Source organism: Phoca vitulina, unplaced genomic scaffold, assembly GCF_004348235.1.
Source record: "Phoca vitulina isolate PV1807 unplaced genomic scaffold, GSC_HSeal_1.0 scaffold7, whole genome shotgun sequence".
Lineage (NCBI taxonomy): Eukaryota > Metazoa > Chordata > Mammalia > Carnivora > Phocidae > Phoca > Phoca vitulina.
The window spans coordinates 43511835-43528689 of record NW_022589710.1 but is presented as its reverse complement, the minus strand read 5'-3'; the positions used below and the strand labels follow the sequence as shown (position 1 = coordinate 43528689).

The 16855-nt window shown below is 50.3% G+C and overlaps 1 protein-coding gene across 4 annotated transcripts in view; it reads left to right on the top strand.

Moving 5' to 3' along the window:
* Positions 1-16855, top strand: part of DPF3 (double PHD fingers 3) — a 245264-nt gene that overhangs the window by 66024 nt on the left and 162385 nt on the right. The gene's annotated exons all lie outside the window — the stretch shown is intronic.

Sequence of the window (16855 nt, the reverse complement as noted above, 5' to 3'; positions counted from 1 at the left end):
AGGGCTTTAAAAGCTGCATGCTCTCAGCAGTTTCTATCAGCTGGGATTTTTCCCCCTCCAGATTAAATCCTGTCGGGGTTTTACTGGCTTACATGTTCCCAGAGCGACCCCACCTCTCCCTCACCTGAGCAGCACCTGCTTTGTCACGCACACCACTGCCTGTCACCAAATGGCTCTGGAAAGAATTCTTACCCTGCGCTAAGTTTTGGCTCCTAACCTCCCCTCTTCACTCTCTCAAGCCCCGATGGTTTCTCCAGGAAGTGTAGAGCGGAGTACATCAGGGATGAAGGAACACCAGGACCTCATTTTGATCCCAGATTTGGGGGTTTGTTCCCCTTCTTGGTCTCCTATTTTGAACCATTTTCAAAAGAGCTCCTGCAAAACAAGGATACCATGGAGAAGCTCATGGTGCGAGTGTATCTGGAAAATCAGGGGCACCCTATAGGAAAGTTCCCGTGGTCCCCCCCAGCCCCCGCCCCAGCCTGTTGATTTCAGTCCCCCTGAACACTCAGAATGCCCTTGTCCTCAGACCCCTCTCAGGCAGTCTTGCCTGCTTGCCTCTAGGGATTTGGCGTCTTGTCCTTTGTTTGGTCACCATGGGCCCTGCCCCTGCCAACTCAGAGGCAAACAGAGATAGGGCCAGGCCCTGGCTGCCCAGCCTCGTGGACAGCATTATACACTGCTCCGTGTCAGCAGAAAATTATCCACCATAACTTGCATTCTAGAGGGCCGTCTCCCCCACCGCCCGGGACTCCCCTTCCCCAGGCTGCAAGGCCTCTGGGCCCGGCCAGCCCTGCCCACCCGGCCAGCAGCGCTCCAGGAATCCTGAAGTGCAGCTCGGGTGGCTCTGGGTGACTTCGCGGGAAGGGTTCTGGGTTGGTTCTCCTTGCCTCCACCTCCTTTCGGGGACTTACTTGCCCAGGAGGATGACGCCCGCAAGCCCCTCCCAGCTACCACACCACCAGCCCTGCCTCCTGGCCCTGCCAGAAAATGCTTAGCACATTAGCAGGTTTAGCTGCCACAGTTGTATCATTTAGAAGGCTGCAGAGGCACAGAGATTTCATTCTGGAACCCTTTCCAGCTGCTCGCTATTTTGACAACACTGGATGGCGCCGTTACCAGGAACCTGGCCTGCCTGTGAGACCCTAGTGGTGGGGGGCCTGGGGTGGAGGGTAGCAGGAGGCCAAGAGGGTGGTGGGGACAGTAGCAGCCGTGAGAAAGGAGGGTGGAGGGCGCCGGTCTCTGTTCTCCTAGGCCGGCCTCCCTTCTTGCCTTCCGGAGCTTTATTGGAACGGATCTTGGATCCTCGCAACTTTTTTCCAATTGCCTCAGTGCAGGGGCTTCTGCTTGCAAGAGAGGCAAGAGGCTCCAAGACGGCCGGAGAGGCAGCAAGACAGAGAAAAGAAAGCAAGCTCACCAAACATCTTCCCAGACTCGGAAGACCTCGCTGCCCATGCTTCCCTGCTGCTCAGTGGCCGAGCGCTCTGAGGCAGCTTGCCACCCCTCTAGAACTCACCATCCTCATCCATCATCCCAGGACCCACCCCCTACCTCAAGGCGAGGTTAGGGGACGGACAAGAGATGATGCACATGAAAGTGTTTTGTAAACTGTAAAGTGACAAACATCTGCGTACCTGTGCGCCGGAGGACTATGTTTAGTTGATCTTTGAGTTCCTCCCGTGAGGTCTGGTTTGTTGGGTAGAAAAGTAAATATAATGACTTTCTGGAAATTTCTGGTTTTCCTCACTGGTGATCCGTGTGGTGAAGACAAGTAAGGCTGTGGGCGTATTGGGTTGTTAGGGTTGCTGTAACAAAGTACAGACTGGGTGGTTTAAAGAACAGAAATGTATCGTTTCTGTTCTGGAGGCTGGAGGTCAGGGTCAAGGTGTCTGCAGGGTTGCTTCTTTTTGAGAGCTGGGAGGGGGACTCTGTGCTGGGCCTCTTCTTAGCTTCTGGTGGTTTGCTGGCAGTTTTCGGTGTTCCTTGCCTTTTAGAAGTATCTCCCCAAGCTCTATCTTCATCTCTCCGTGGTATTCTCCCTGTGTGCCTGCCTCTGTGCGCAAATTTCCCCGTTTCATAAGGACACCAGTCATGTTCAATTAGGGCCCACCCTAACTACCTGACTGTAACTAATCACGTGTGCAGTGACCCTATTTTCAAATATGGTGGGCGGGGGTCTTCTGAGCCCCGGGGGGCCAGCTCCAGGATAGGGAAGGCCAAGGCTTGGCTGGGAAAAGAGAGTTCTTCTGATGCAGATGTAGCTGGTGGCTGGGTGAGGCACCCCATTTTCTACTACCGTTCCTGGATTTGGGGGGGGGTGGATCTTTGTTCCTAGAGTTAATTTTGTTTTTTTCCCTTCTGAGTAGCTCCTGTTAAGCAGAGTCGCTCTATGTGTGTTTTAGACCCCAATGCAGTACCCATTCTTACTCTTCATACCCCCTTGCTCTTTCATGGCCCTATCTCCCTTCAAGCCGCTAACCCCATACACGCATGACCCCCCTCCTTTATAACTCTGAAGCCTGGGGACATAGTTGCCGATACAGGACACCCCTGGGGTGAATATGGCTCACCTTCTCTTCTTCTTCCCTCCTCCTTTGCCATCCTTTTGGTCCTGTACCACAGTCTCCTTCCAGAGCATATCCCTGATGGGAGGACCCTCCCATGCCTCAGGCCCCCCCTCTTTGCCCTGGGTGCTTGCACATCAGCAAGTGTGTTCTGAGTTGGCAGGATCCACACCGAGTGTGTTCTTGGACCACAGCGTTGGCGCTGGTCATGCATGGCGCAGGGAGACCTTGGTGGCCCTGCCTTCTATATTGGCATCATTTCCATCCTCCCCAGGATGCACCGCAATTTAGGAAGGGGCTGATGTGGAAGAAGGCGTTTAGAAAAGCCACTCCCTGAATAACAAGAAGGAGTCTACTGAATTCTTACTGCACAGCAGGCTCTGTGCTAGGTGCTTTCCACTTTCTTCTCTTGTTCCACTAATCTGAAGAAGCAGGTACTCATTTGCATTATCCTCATTTTCTAGATGGACAGTTGAGGTTTTGAAAGGAAATAAAGGAAATGTAAATGCTCAAAGTCGCTCAGCTAGTGAAGGACTTTACACCCCTCTCTGGAACCTCAAATTCTTTTCTCTCCTCACAGCGTGCCTCTGAGCGAGGGTGGGAGCCTGCTTGCATTGGCATCCCGGACCCTGGAGTGCGAAGTCAGGCTCCTGCTCTCCACCCTGATCTGCTGAACCAGAAGAGGGTGGGGTGGGGCTGGGAATCTACTCTCCGAAGGAACCCTCCCCTTCCGTGACTCTTGCACACTCCCCACCTCCCCAGTGCCTTCTCCCCTGGTTCCCAGCAGGCTGAGAACCTGCTGTTCCCCAACATGGGGTTCAGAAATGTGGGGCAGCCCACCTTTATACAGCCTCCCCATGCCCCCCTTTTCCCCCTGGTATAGAGTGGCTCCAAAAGCTCTGGGGGAGGTAATGCAACTGGGCCGCACACGGGTTGGGAGAGGGCTTGTGTGGACCGCGTTGACCCGTGGCTTCTTACCCTTTCTGTGGTTCCCGTGTCCTTTCCCTGCTGTGCTCTGCCCAAGGTCCCTGCAGGAGAAACCAGCACTGGTGTCATCGAGGCAGCAGCCAGGGCAATGCTGGCCGGGACCAAGCCCTGTTTGGTGATGATGTTCAGTTTCCCTGTGACTGAAAGGGAGTCAATATTTCCGAGTGAAATCTTAGCGTGAACCCGGTGGAATATGGGATCTCTGTTGAGAACCACACTTCCTTTCCTTGCTTTGTCTTCCTCTGCACTCATTCTGCCTACCTCATGTTCTTCACTTTCCTGTACATTCTAGCAACTTAAAAAGTCTGAAGAAAGAAGTTCTATTGTCCTATTTACTGAGGGGCGCAATGACTTGCTCACCCATAAGCTTTAAGATTTTTTTTTTTTTGATTTATTTGACAGAGAGAGCCACAGCGAGAGAGGGAACACAAGCAGGGGGAGTCGGAGAGGGAGAAGCAGGCTTCCCGCTGAGCAGGGAGCCCGATGCAGGGCTCGATCCCAGGACCCTGGGATCATGACCTGAGCCAAAGGCAGATGCTTAACGACTGAGCCACCCAGGTGCCCCATCACCCATAAGCTTTAAGTCAGATCTTATGGAGCCCCTGCCGTGTCTCTTTTCCCGAGATATGCAAGCACATCATGCAGGGTGTGGTCTTCACAGCCTCTTAGGAGTCATAGGATATTGGGGGTAGAATGTCAGCCCCACGAAGGCAGGAACCTGTCATATGCCCACTGTCTAGAAGGGTGTCTGACATGTAGTAGGTGCTCAGTGAATATTTCTTGACTGAATTAACATTAAAGCTGAAAGGCAGTGCTGAGTTAAGCTTGTCCAGAAGGACCAGGGGAGTGAACAGAGGCTCAGAGAGGTGAAATCTCTTGCCTGAGTTTGCACAGCAAGTAGGTGGTGTGGCTGGGGCTAGAACCTAAATCAACAGGGTTATTCCTGAGCCCCCAAGAATATTAAATCTAAGTCATGGCTTTTGGAAGGTACATCCTATAAGCCCAGAGACCTCTGGCTGGTTTTTTGGTGGGAGAAGCTGTTCAGACCCTGCTCTCTTTCTGGGTCCAAGATCTCAGGGATCTGGACAGAATCAACAAGCTGTTTTTTTCCCCCTCAGAAGAGACAGCATCCCTGAAAATGCTAGCTTAGATTTTCAGGCTGACATTCTAAACACTACCTCATCCTAAAAGTAAATGGTGAACTATTTTCATACACTCTTAAAATTTTAATTTGGAAAACTCCTGTCCTTGGAATGCAAAATTCACCAAGCATTTTATATCCTGCAGGCTGAGCTAGTTACTACAACCTTCTTGCCAGTCCTGCTTGTGAGCCCCACTTGTGGAAAAGGACCAGGGGAATTTGACCAGCATAGTGACTTACTCTTTGAGTCAAAATGTCTTGTTGGCTTAAAAATGTTCACTCAGTTCAGATTTCTTCTTTCCTTCCCTCCTTCCCTCCCCCTCCCCCCTTCACAAAGTGGGGCATTTTGACGCTGTGGTGGGGGTGAAAAATTAAAATGATTAATGTGAGCATCAATCAGACAGTCCTAAATTTCGCCTCACTTGTGCTCCCTCCAACGTTGACCTTTACTCCATTTCTGACCTCCCCGCTTTAAGACCCTTCATCCAACTTCGGTCCTCCCCCTTCCCTGACTTCACCCCAGGCCTAACTCCCACAGTATCCCTACCCCCATCTCTGAGCTTATCTTTTCCTATCCTGTCCCAGGTTAGTGTGGGGTGATCTCAGGGAGGGAGGGAGAAGGAGCTGTTTCTCACATTATCTCATTATTTTTTAAAAGCTGAAAGTTTAGGTTTGTTTTTGAGGCATTGTCAAAAGGCCATCTGTCCAAACTAGCCAATTCAAAAGGGCAGCATCCAAGTTATATGGGAGTGTCATGCGCCCTTTCTAACCTGTCGATAACAATAATAATGATAATGATAATAAAGTGTTTATCAATACTCTGCTACATAGTGAGCACAGCCTAGACACTTCCCCTAGTGTGTGCTTGTCAAATCCTCATAACAATCCTAGGAGACCCGTACTCTAATCTTTATTTTATTGCTGAGAAAGCAGGGACAAATATCTGAAGGAGCTTGCCCAAGGGCACGCAGTAAGTAAGGAAGGCAATTACAGAATTACTAAGTGACACAAACTCATTAAGTTTGCTCCCTGAATAGGTGAAGTGTTGGCTTCAGGGTCCTGCTCAGATGTTTTAGTGTGGTGGGATGGTGGCCCCCCGAATGCCCACGGTCAGAGAAAACTCACCCCCACGACCCTGTGGGTAGGCAAGCCCTCCCCCAGGCCGTGCCAGAAATAAACCCCGGGGATAGCTTCCCAAAGGTGCAGAGCATCCTGAGGAATGGTGTAGAGATGAGATTTGATGCTGAATTTCTCCCTGCTCTTGCTGCATCTCAACAAATATTTAAGCATTGGGCAGTTACGGGGACGAAAAAGAGACCAGTCTATTCCATGCCCTCCCGGCGCTCACAGCTTAGAGATGGACACGTGGTTACCTCTGTGATAAGGGACACACAGCAAAGCACTCAGGGAGAGGGGGCAGTGAGCAGAGCACTTGGGGAAGGACCGACACACAAAATCATGTCACATTTCAGGAGTCATTTGGTGGTACTTCCATCACAGGTTTTCCCACACTTCCAGAATAGCATTGGTTGCAAGAATAAGCTCTCTTCTTTTCCAGGCGAAAAATTATTACCGTGTAAAATGTTCTCCCAAAGTTTGTAGGACTGGACTTTGTTATCACAAGAGGTAATGAGTGTGGACGCGCTCTGAGTCCTTTAAAACCCTTTGGCTGATGTCAGTAGTAGATGTGGAGAGATGAGCAGAAGGCGAGGACTGGCTCTGGTCATTGCCCTATCCCACCACCCAGCATAGGATGGAGGGACCGTTCATTGAGGGAACTAAACGAGTGAGTAGAATCAAGGTTATGAGAGTTCCAAAGGATACATGGCTAATACCGTCAATGTTGGTCAAGCAGCATGATGACTAAGAAGTGGCCTTTGGGTTTGGCAAGAAAAGGAGGAAATTAGTATGAAATAGTGGCTTCTGAGGAAGGATGGTTAATGGGTTCTTTTTTTGTTTTTTAAAAGATTTATTTATTTTAGAGAGCAAGCGAGCGAGCGAGAGAGAGCCCATGAGTGGGGGAAGGGGCAGAGGGAGAGAAAGAATCCTAAGTAGCCTCCATGCTCAGCGTGGAGCCCAACGCAGCCCAATGAGGGGCTCGATCTCACAACCCAGAGATCATGGCCTGAGTCGGACGCTTAACCAACGGAGCCACCCAGGTGCCCCTGGTTAATGGCTTCTAAAGGGAATGGACAGATGAGAATACTATATATCTGAGGAGCTTTTCAGTCAACGTAAGGAATGAGGTGGGATCTTGGCTAGGAGGGCCCTTTGACAATGAATGGCCTTCTCTAGTGCAGTCCCTAGTTAGTGTGTGAAGGTGGAAGAAAGGGGGGCCTTTGAAGGAAGGAAGGAGCGCTGACTGGGTCCAGAAGAGGCAGCGCGCATGGGGCTGTGGTTCAGGAGGACGGCTCCCCCTGAAAGAGAAGAGAGACCTTTGCTTAGAAACTAGGGATGTGTTTGAAGACTGAACCATCGATTTTCCACACCCTTGCTTTTTACCAGGACACACAAAGATGACCCTGTGTGCCCCTGGCGGGCGGCTTCTGCTCCTCTGCTCCGAGAGTTCGGGCTTCATCTCTGTTTTAGAAGCGGCAGGCTCTCTCCTTCCTCAGTGACGGCCGGTGGAGACGGTCTCGGTCAGTGCGGCCCCACGCCAGGCGGCCCCGGGCCGCACCTTGAGTCCGGAAGTGTGCGTGCGTGAGGGCCGAGCGTGTGTGAGCGAGCGTGAGCGTGTGCACGAGTGCGCATGCGTGCGTGCGTGCGTGCGTGCGCGCGTCTCCAGGGCTGGTAAGGACTCTCAGGTTGCATCTGAGGAAACTGAGGCTCGGGGGGGAAAGGGACTGTCTGTCATTTTCCTCAGTGGCGGGCTCCATGCCTCGCATGTGGCAGAGGTGGGACACTGTTCCTGAATAAGCCACGGAAGCGGCTACTTATGGCAGGGAGATGGGAACTCAGAGATTCAGATTACTTTTTGGTCACGGTCTTGCCTGTGTGTTTTACGCCACCGTCCCTGGACCCTGGTTCCGTTGGCGAGGCGGGAAGGAGTCTCTGTGAATGGAATGGACTCACTGAGTGCACTCAGACCCCTCTCCCTTTGAGGGCGGCCTGTGTGGGTCACAGCCTGGCCTCGGCACTGTCTCATGCCCTCCACTTCCTTTACTCTCTGCCTCCTTATTGGGGAAAAAAAAAAATACAACTTCCCAACCCCTGCCCCCAATACTCTCCCAATTCTAGTGAAAGAAGGCCTTGTGCTTAAATAATCATGTGAAAAGAAAAAAAATCCCACCCTCATAGAAATGTGAAAGGGTACTTGCTCTGGGCAGCTCTCAGTCTTTATTTAAATTAGGGATTTTGTGGATTGTTGTTGTTTTGTTGTTGTTGTTGTGGGATGGTGTCCAGTATCCCGATGTTCATGTAATGCCTTGACTTCACTATCGCTTCTCCTAGGATAATTATAGGTTGGCATAATGTACCTATTGTTCTCTTCCACAAAGAAGCACTGTTACGGAACGATGGGATGGGGTGGGAGGGGGGTGCCGTGTGGATCTGGAAGGAGGATCTTTGTGTTTGTGTGAGTGTGTGTGTCCTGGATGGCCATGCTGCATCTTAAATTATTTCTGTTGTTCCTTCTTTGGGTCCCTACCTACCTAGGCGCCATTCCCCTAGTTGTTTGTCCCTCGTGTTCCTCCCCACATTCCCGGTTTTGGCTTCTCTGCGCACTTGCCTCCTGGGGCGTCACCCTGGGCTGGGCATAGTCTGAGGACTTCAACGATGGCTGCTGAGCTGAGGTGTTGAAGAAAGTGTTTAACATTCTTTCAGTGAAGTGACTTGCCCGAAGAGGACAGGCTCAAGGGCTCATGGTATTGCAGATGACCTCGGAGGTCATTCAGGCTGGCCCTTATTGACTGGACATGTTTGTGTTTCTCATTTGAGTTGTTCAGAGCCCTTTGCACTACAAAGCTCATGATACTTTTTGGGACATGGTGGATAATGTAGACATTCATTCACGCGTTCAACAGAAGCTCACGGAGTGCTCGCTGTGAGGCTAGGTCCCGGACGAGATGGTGGGTATCCGGTGATGAGAGGAGGAAGGCAGAAGCTCTGGCCTCGTGGAGCTTCCACTCCAGCTGCCCAGCTCTGCAGCTGTTGTTTGACCTGCTTGACCGTTATGGAATCCAGACCTGGGGGACATGCTGGGCTTATCTCTTATAGCCAGAAACTAGAAGTTCATGGCCCATGTCACCAGCCATTGCCAGGTGACACTTTTTTTTTTAAAAGATTTTATTTATTTATTTGAGAGAGCGCCTGAGCGCATGAGCTGGGGGAGGGGCAGAGGCAGAGGGAGAAGCAGACTCCCCACTGAGCAGGGAGCCCGATGCGGGGCTCGATCCCAGGACCCCAGGATCATGGCCTGAACCGCAGGCAGATGCTCAACTGACTAAGCCACTAGGCGCCCCATTTTTTGTTCAAGTGAGATCTCTCATACTGAGATCTCCCCTAGAGACTTTTATGGCAGTACCCATCTCACATTTCCTTCCTTCCTTGCTCCCCCTCTCACCAGCCCCTTCTGCACTGGGGCTGGTAGCTCTGGGTAGAAATGTTTTTGACTCCAGCCATAAGCAGTTTTTTGGCCAAGCGCCATTGGCATCCAAATGGGAACTACCTGTGTTACCATGAGCCTTGGAAGCCATGGCCTTCATAGCTCACCCTGAAAGAGGCAAAGGCAGACTTCAGTGAAGCCAGGGAACACAAGGGCCCCTGGGCTGAGGTTCTGTGACCACGGGCTTAGAGGGAGAGAATTTTTCTATCCTTGGAAGGAAACTGCCTCTGTTTTGCTGCCTGGAAAGGCAAATGTTATACTAAAAATGTATGTCCTTAATCTAACACTCAGATTTAACTGGGATTCCTTATTTTACCTGGCAGTCTTACCATGTGTGGCGGATGGAAAGGTGGGCAGTGGGCAGGGACCCTGCACCTCCATGGAGGTGATGATGGCAGGATGTGGTCATTGGAGCACTGAGGTCCTGAAGGATAATGTGACAGTTGCTTCTGACCAGGGTATCAAACTGAGACAGGTCAGGAGATGAGAGATCGAAGATCCTGGCCATTGGTAGTCTTTGGAGAAATCACCATGGGGGTATAGCACTCACACGAGCCAAGAGAAAAGGATGGTGTGTAGTCTTGCTTCTCACTAGTTGTATCCGAAAATACATTCTGCAAAATAAACAGATGCATTCCCTTTGTATATATTTTACAAGAATACAAATTCTTTCTTCCTGGTAAGTTAAAACAAACACCCAGGGCTGAAAATACACGTATTCAGGGACAATCAAAAGGGTGTCTCAGTCTTGGGCTGCTTGGGGCCATGTACCTCGAGGTGTGTGCTGCCTGAGAGGCTGAGGGCGCAGCATCTTTGCTCTCACTCCCAAGAGCGAATTCTGAAGTTTTGATCTGTGTGACTCTCCCAAGGCATCGCCTCTGAACCCTGGGCGGCCCCTTGAAGATCAGCTAATCTTACAACCAAGAACTCACCCAACTTTTGAGCGGTGAGGGGTCTCACTTTACAGATGAGGAAACTGAAGCCCAGAAAACTCCGTGGTGGGCTTCAAGCCCAACGCCACGGAGCAGGATGAGAACCCAGGTCTCTTGACTCCAGGTCGTATATAGTTTACCTTGGCTATACGCTCATGGGTCTTGTTGCCTCTCTCAAATAGAAGCATGTTGAGGGTGGAGACAACATGTCAGTCTTTTGTAGGGTTCAGGGGGCTGCTGACCGTCCTGCACACCCAGCTGTTCCTGTTAGCAATGGGCGAGGGAGCCTTTGCTTGCTCGTGGTACTCACATTTGTTGGTGCCTCCTTTGCTCCTCAGTGGGAGTCTACTTCCCATGACTCATCCCACACTTGTGTTTCCTCAGCTCTGGGACTGGGTCACCTGGAAAGTGGATGCCTGGCAGGGATGCTATCCGCCATGAAGGCTGATTCGTGAGGAAGCTGGTACTTCTTACCCCTCAGCAGCTACCCTTCTTCTGTGCCCTTGCGAGTCTTTAGGTGTGCAGCTCTGTTTTCTCCCACTGTTATGTGCATTCGTTACCTGGCTGTAAGGACCGATGAGGTGCAGGGCCCTCACATTTTGTGTTTTGTTCCTCATGTTTGGGGTGACATCGCCAGCACAAATAGGCCTTGTCCAGGTGCCACTGAGCATGAGTGCTGCTTTCCTGGTCTGTCCTAGGAAAAGGGATTCGTTCATGCCGAACTTTGTGATGGCTTCACAAAGACAATGAAGGGGGAATACGCTTCACAGTGGAGGGAACGCTATGTAGTTTCTGAGGCAAGCAGTGGCCTAACTGTGAGCATACACAACCACAATGAAGAGCTCACAGTGTGGCTCTTTGGGAATCGCCAGCTACCTCCCTGACGTCGTGCTGATGTCTCCAGCCAGGTGTCCAAGGGATAGGCCTTGTCTTGGCTCTGAGCTCCATTGTCACTGTCTTTGTTTTTTTTTCTCAGTTCTTTGAGGCACCTGGTGCCCCTCATTGGTCACCCTAGACCCCTCAGATCCTTGTTTCAAGGCAAGAGCCTCATGGATCCATTTGGAGACACTGCTAATGATTACCCCAAGTCCAGGTACCAAAACAGTGCCTGCATTCTCTGTGGTTCTTTCTGTGTCTGTGGCTGGTGTCTGGATCCAAGTAGATGCTGGGGACTGAGGGGAGAGTACCTCCTCAGGCCAGGGTTTCTTCTGAGGCAGCTGCCTGTGAATGCAGGAGTGGTTTCTGCTCGTGCTGCACAGTTGGTGGGATCGTGTTAACCACCTGGGCTCAGGAGGGAGGAGAACACCTGTGGGATGCGTGCTGCCGGAGAGGCCTCCCCCATTATTCCAGAGACCAGAGCCGCACGGAAGTAAGTCCGTGGCTATTTTTTTCCCCATATTATCAAATGGTCCCCTGATGGCAGCAGCCCGACGTTTAATTGTTTGTATTGTGCCTGTTTGTAGGCAGGCTTATTGTGCAAATCCATAACCACCTGCCCCTCTGCCCATCCGCTCATCCATCCACTGGCTTATCCACTGATGGATCAATGGACCCATCTATCCACCCATCCTTTCCTCCATCCATGTATAAGGGATGATACATTTATGTACTTCAAGGGACCAGGTGGGTAAATTAAATGAGGAGAATGCACAAGGTGAAGACGAGAGAGTGGTAGGGACTCAGGGAGCAGTTCACAGAGCTGCCTTCCACAACATTCCCCGACTGCCCGCCCCCCCCCGCCCCTCAGGTTTGATAGGTGGCACCTGATGACCACAGTGACCCGTCTTTATATCAAAAGCATTTGGGTAGCATTTGAGCAGCCCAGAGGTGTTGGGGTGGGGATGGGCCAGGCTCTTCTTCAGCCTTGTGTAAAATTCGTTGGTAAAATCAGGCTCTGGAATGTGTATCAGTCAGGGCTTTTTAAGGTTGCAAATGGCAAGAACCCCAACTCAAACTGCTGGGGCGCAAAGAGGAATATATGGGCTCGTGTAACTAAAAGTGCAGGAGTGCATCCGCTTCCCTTGGGCCTGGGGCTAGGGGTTCAACAAGGTCATCCAAACTCCCTCCACCTCCCCCTTCCTATTGGTTCTGCTTTCCTTTACACTGGCCGCTTTGCAGACAGGCCTGCTTCCTGTGTGTCTCCCAGCAGCACCTCTTTCCCACAGAAACTCTAGGGTTGACCTGAGTTTGCCTGCCTTCTACCACGTGTTCACCCTTGAACCAATCACTCAGGCCAGGGGAGATGGGAGGGTCATAAGCCTGTCTCTAAAGTTGCGGGTTGGAGTGGGACTGGTTTTACTCAACTGGTGGTGGGGGAGAGGTGGTTCGCTGAAGGAAAATGGAGGTATTATGATGGCAGCTCAGCAGGCAGACACACCTGTGACGCCCACAGGGGGGTGGGTTGGTGGAAGGACTGGACTCTTGCATTCGCACCGTAAAGCAAGACCCAGGACGCTGAGCATGACTGGGGCCGCCCTGCCCCCCCTTTCTGTCCTGTATCCCAGCTTGATGTCTGTCCAGCTCCCATGGTGCACAGGATGAGGAAAGCACGGTGCTAGGTGGGCCAAGGGTGGGCCTTGCACAGCCTACTTCACACTCCCGAGATGCTTGCATCTGTGGAAACCAATGTTTACTCCAGAACTGAGACTTTCAAAGTTTCTGTTGTTTGGGGAAAGGACAGTAACCCAAGAGGGTCCCGAAGTGCTCAGAATGCTCCTTGAACTCCCACCCAGTTTCTGGCATTGCAGGAGGAGTTGCCAGGATGAAGGGCTCCCTTTTAGCAGGGCTGACTCAGGTGCACGGATCCCAGGACTTGGCCCAAGGCAGGAACTGGGCCGTGGAAGAGCCATACTTGCAATTTGGAGCCTCTGACTTCCCACCCTGGGCAGAAGCCGCCGAAGGAGAGAGGGACCAGGCCTCATTCTCTGCAGCTGGTAACCCCTGGTGTGGCCCGAGTGGGGACCCAGAGTCGTTCATTGGAACTTTGGTCCCAGAGAGTAAATCAGGCAGATCAGGTCTGACCTCAGTCACGTGTAATCCTTAGTGCCAGAAATACCAGCTCTCTTAGGGTTGAGCAACAGTTTTCTCGTCACCATCAAGGATGATTTTAACTGTTTCCTGCCTTGGATTTTTGTTACTGTTGAAAATAGCTACCAGAGAGCAGAATGTTAAAATGAAGATGGAAAAAGGGTAGATGGAGCTCATAAAAGGATGTGTTTATAAAAACACTAGAAGCTATCAATACATAAAACTCTGCTTCTAGGGGCGCCTGAGTGGCTCAGTCGTTAAGCGTCTGCCTTCGGCTCAGGTCATGATCCCAGGGTCCTGGGATCAAGCCCCGCATCGGGCTCCCTCCTTCGCGGGAAGCCTGCTTCTCCCTCTCCCACTCCTGCCTATGTTCGTTCTCTCGCTGTGTCTCTCTCTGTCAAATAAATAAAATATTTAAAAACAAACAAACAAACAAACAAAAAACTCTGCTTCTAGGGGAAGTAGAATCACTCACGGTGGAAAGCATCCAAGAACCTTCACACCCTATCTCACTTGCTACAACAGCCCAGGGAGGTTGGTAGGGAAGGGCCATTTTCTTTTCATATATATCTCACAGATATAGACATGATAATTAAGAGCACTTTTAAAACTTTTTTTGAAAAAGATTTTATTTATTTGAGAGAGAGAGCAGAGCGAAAGAGATCATGAGGAGGGGGAGGCAGAGGGAGAGGGAGAAGCAGACTCCCCGCAGAGCAGGGAGCCCAGTGCAGGGCTCCATCCCAGGCCCCCGGGATTATGACCTGAGCCGAAGGCAGATGCTCAACTGACTGAGCCACCCAGGCGTCCCCATTAAGGGTGTTTTTAAGAGGATTAAGTTTTGCTGTCTCCTATCCATGCACCATGTGTTGTCCTATCTCCTATATGCCTTACTTCTCTTGTCACTTTAATACCTCACCTTACCCTGGTGGGAAGATCTGGCCTCTCTCTGTCCTCCTCTTCTCCAATTCTACCTACCTTCCAGATTCCACCTTTATAAAACCTTCCAGAATGATTCCAGACTCAACTGATCTCTCCGTTTTTTTTATCAGCAACAGTGCTTGTAGATTGCATTTATTACTCACAGCGTATTTGAGTTAGAGGCTGAAGATGCAAAAAATATCCCTGCCCTCCAGAGGCCTACATTCTAGGAAAATGGCAATAATAAGACCTATTTCATGGAGTTGTTGTAATGAGTAAATGAATTAATATACATACAGTGCTTAGCACAGTGCCTGAGACATAGTAAGTGTCCCATAAATCCAACATGCCAAGGGTTTTATGTGATATTTAATTCATGGAACAGTTGAGAGAGGCCGATTTTCCTGTGTCCTTTTACAGATAAAGAAAGGGATTGCTCAGATAAGTTATGCAATTTTCCCACAGTCACACAACTAATTAGCAGATCTGAGCTTCAAATTCTAAAACTCTCTTTTTTTTAACCTCACCCGAGATGCTTCAGTGATGAAAGCAAATGACGCACAATGTTGTTGTAAGATAAAATCCTTGTTTCTTTGGTACCTGCCTCAGTTTGCCCACCTACGAAATGGGAGGGTAGAAAGATTCCTGTTGGGAATTGTTGACTGCAGCACGTAGCCCAAAGTGATCACAGTACAATTTAAAATAGCACCATTGTTTGCAGGAGAAAGGCATGTAGGGGAATGGAGCGTGGGTTTGTGGAAGATTGCTGGGGTCTCACACTTGTCTTCTTTCTGCAGAAAGTAAACTCAGATCCAGACCATGTCCGATCTAGGAAATTCTGATCATAAATCCAGATCTTTGGGTGCCTCTGGCAGGGGGTAGGGGGGCTCTGCATTGGGCTGAATGGCCCCTCTGATTCCTGGGACCTGACACGGCTTTGCTGGTATTTGCTGACTGACAAGTAGCTCATGTCAAGCTGGTTTATTTAGTCACTGGGCCTGATAGAACCAAAGCAACGGGCTAACAGAACTAGTGGGCAGCTCATTAGTTGCTGTTTACTGAGCACTAACTGTGTGCTTGGCATGGAGTGAGGGCTTCCAGGTGCATTTTTTCCCTTTGTTCCTCATGATACAAGGACCCTTCAAAGTTAGTACTTCAGATGGGGAAATAGAAGCTCACACAGACATGTCTCTTAGGCACCATACACTTTATACTTTAGATTTTTGCTGCAGTGTAGGATATTTTCAGTATTCTTGAGCTAAGGGCACAACCTTGTTTCCTATAATCCCTCACTGTAGCTGTAACAGTTCTCAAGTGTATTTTGCAGCAGAACATACCTTTCTAGACAGAATAGGGGCCCCTCAAAGAGGTCTGTGTCCTAATCCCTAGAATCTGTAAAAAGGTTACCTTATAAGGTAGAAGGGACTTGCAGATGTGATTAAATTAAGGGTTTTGAGATGGGGAGATTCCCCTGGATTATGTGGTTGGCCCCAATATCATCACAGGGGTCCCTATAAGAGGGAGGCAGGAGGATCAGAGCCAGCGATATGATAGCGGGAGGTAACGAGCCACAAAGCAAAGAATGCAGGCGGCCTCTAGAAGCTGGAAAAGGCAAGGAGACACATTCTCCTCGAGAGCTTTCCAAAGTAAAGCAGCCCTGCCGGAACTTTGATTTCAGCCCTATGCAACTCATTTTGGACTTTTTTTTTTTTTTAAAGATTTTATTTATTTATTTGAAACAGAGAGAGACACAGCAAGAGAGGGAACACAAGCAGGGGGAGTGAGAGAGGGAGAAGCAGTCTTCCCGCGGAGCAGGGAGCCCGATGGAGGGCTCGATCCCAGGACGCTGGGATCATGACCCGAGCCAAAGGCAGACGCTTAACGACTGAACCACCCAGGCGCCCCTCATTTCGGACTTCTGACCTCCAGAACTGTACGATAATAAATTTGGGTTGTTTGAAGCCATTACGTTTGTGGTAATTTGTTGCAGCAGCAATAGGAGACCAACGTAACGCCTTTCCACATGTCCTGTTGGATATTCTGAAGTTCCAGCCAGCTAAGACTCCTCTTCCTTTGGGTCAAAGGGGATAGGTGCCCTCCACCCACTGCTAGGAGGGTCTGTGCTAGTGTAGGGTTTTTGCGGGTGGAGGTGTTTTTGTACTGAATCACCTGCACACTCATCGTTGTGCTTCTGACCACTGACCCTACTGGCTAGACTGACTGGTGGGGGGAGGGCAATCTGAGCCAATGGTGTGGAGCTATTTTATTTTTTAATACATTCTGCTACTGCTCATCTGTGTGGACAGAGAAGCCCGTGGAACAGATGATACTGTCTGGGGGTTAACTCACGAGCTTTTTCTACCACTGAGGATGGCAGCAAGTAGCAGGTGGGACCCCCGTGTCAGAGTAACAGCAGCTAATATTTACTGATCACTCATGGTGAGGTTATATCACTGGTTCTCAGTGATCTGAGGAGGAGGGCGCTATAATCATCCCCTCTTTACAGATGAGGAAAGGGAAGCTCAGGAGGTCGGTGGGTCAGACAGCAAGTAAACAAGGAGCCAGGACTCGAACACAGCACCCTTGCTGCTCACTTACATGGTGTGCTACCTCTCACACGTGTGCTATAGCATGGACTAGGTGCTCCTTAAGCGCTTACTGGCTAAATGAATGAATGATGACC